Source organism: Egretta garzetta, unplaced genomic scaffold (genome assembly GCF_000687185.1).
Source record: "Egretta garzetta isolate BGI_Z169 unplaced genomic scaffold, ASM68718v1 scaffold1063, whole genome shotgun sequence".
NCBI lineage: Eukaryota > Metazoa > Chordata > Aves > Pelecaniformes > Ardeidae > Egretta > Egretta garzetta.
This window is the reverse complement of record NW_009259103.1, coordinates 102,516-104,486: the sequence shown is the minus strand read 5'-3', so window position 1 is coordinate 104,486 and position 1,971 is coordinate 102,516. Positions and strand designations below refer to the sequence as shown.

General features: G+C 56.3%; 1 protein-coding gene across 2 annotated transcripts in view; it reads right to left on the bottom strand.

Moving 5' to 3' along the window:
• SSR2 (signal sequence receptor subunit 2) overlaps positions 1-853 on the bottom strand; it is an 8,479-nt gene extending 7,626 nt beyond the window's left edge. Inside the window, exon 1 of one of the 2 annotated variants that reach the window (XR_004841508.1) lies at positions 435-853. The gene's annotated coding sequence lies outside the window, so the exon portion shown is untranslated. The remainder of the gene's footprint in view (positions 1-434) is intronic. The other variant, XM_009635273.2, reaches the window with a different exon arrangement.
• Positions 854-1,971: the final 1,118 nt, after the last annotated feature.

Sequence of the window (1,971 nt, the reverse complement as noted above, 5' to 3'; positions counted from 1 at the left end):
TGCGGTGGGGCCCCCCGCGGGGGACGGGGGCTGAGCTGCCTCCCTGGAAGCGTCTGCCAAACATAAGCTTTTAGTCCCAAAATATGATTTATAACCCCCCCCCAGGGGAGAACACGGAGTGCTGCCCCCTCGCACCCTGCCCTACCCCAGGCCCTGCAGCCCCAGGGGAGGGTCCCAAGCCCCGCAGCGGAGGGTCCGGGAGCGGCAGGGACATGGGGCTTGGTATGGGGCAGGACAGGCTTGCACCTGGATTGTGCGACTGAAGGAAATCCCCTTGTCAGGACTCAATTTCCCCTTGGGGAGAAGGGGCCAAGTGGCCCAAACCTCCGACTGGGGTTTGCTGGAGGCCCGCTGCTGCCCGTAGTGCTTTGGGAGAGAAGACAACGAAGCTGCCAAGCAAAGATGCGACACGGGAAGCCAGAAAAAGGCCGTACCTCCCCTCCTCCTTGGACTACTGCTCACGCTTCTCTCCGTCTGCTCTTGAGGTCGGTGTGATTCTCCTCTTACCTCCTTCTTGAAGAGCTCTGGGAATAAGGAGGAAAAAGAGGGGCCCTCCCCTCTTCACCGTCAGTCAGCGACGAGCATGTAGAGCAGAAGCCCGATGACCACCATGGCTCGCAGGAGGGCTTCTGTGAGAAGCAGCAGTGTGCCTAAGACGAAGATGGCCAGCAGCTCTGCCCAGCTCACCAGTGCTGCCAACCACATAGGGGCTCTGTAAAGCAATGAGGGAGAAGAGGATGAGAGCAGGCAGGAGGATCTGGGTTAAATTCCTCAAACATCAGGTGGGACACCTCTCCTAGGGCACAATCCCCCAAACCATACTATCATGTAGTGGGGATGCTCTGCTTAACAAACCCCACAGAGAGGCTCCACCCTTCTGTTTCCGACAGATTAGTAAATGTTCTGACCTCCCTGTTGCAAAACCAGTAACGAAACAGAAAGCCACTGGGCATGATTTTCAGCGCTGGAGGAAGCCTCAAGAGGTCACCCACTCCCATGGTCCTCAGGCAGTTGCCTGCAGACCTCTGGGGGGAGAAGGGCCACAAATCCACCCCTCCGTATACACATTCCTCCTCACACACACAAACGAACAGCCCATGAATCCACCTCTCCAGCACCCCAGCCGCTGGCTCTGCGTGCCACCCCATACCCTTTCTTTTACCAAAATTCCCCACTCCCAACCGTTGCCAACTTTCTTCTTCCCCTGCATAAAGCAATGTTAGCCACTCGCCACCGAGGCAGCGCAACCATCAGCCGGGCTTCTCCCCGCCACGTCTCGGAAGGGTTTGCTGCAGTGCCAGGACAGGCAAGTGTCCTGGTTTGGGCTGAGATAGAGTTAATTTTCGTCACAGTGGCTTTGCATAGCGTTGAGTTTTGGATTTAGTACTAGAAGACTTGCCAACATGCTGATTTTGCTTTACCTATTAAACTGGTTTTATCTCAACCTATGAGTTTCCTCACTTTTACCCTTCCAATTCTCTCCCTCATCCCACTGGGGGAGGGGGGGGGAAGTGGCTGGGTGGTGCTGAGTTGCTGGCCGGCGTTAAACCAAAACAATGACGAGGACCCCATCACCCAAAACACCTTACTCGAGCGGCAGTTGGCTGTCGGAGGTGAACGCTGCCAACCTCCTTCTTTTATGTGTTTTTCTTCCTAGGTAGCGGTTGGTGGGTCTGTGAGGGCAGGTAACTACGAGAGGGGAAGACAAAGCCTTGTTATGGAGCAGAACAATTTGAGGGGGGAGAAAACAAAAGCAGACCAACTGGAAACTTTTCCAGGCACACAAGCTGTGGCAGGGCAAACGGAACTGGGTTTGTGTCCTCTTGCCCGGGAATGAACACCAAAGAACTGGGTGGGCCTGACAGATTGCACCGTGACAGGAACGGCGGCTGCGGGGACGCCTCACAGCTGCAGGCTGAGGGGCTGTGCTCTGAGGGGACACCAGAGCCTCCGGGGCACCGGGAGGGTCTC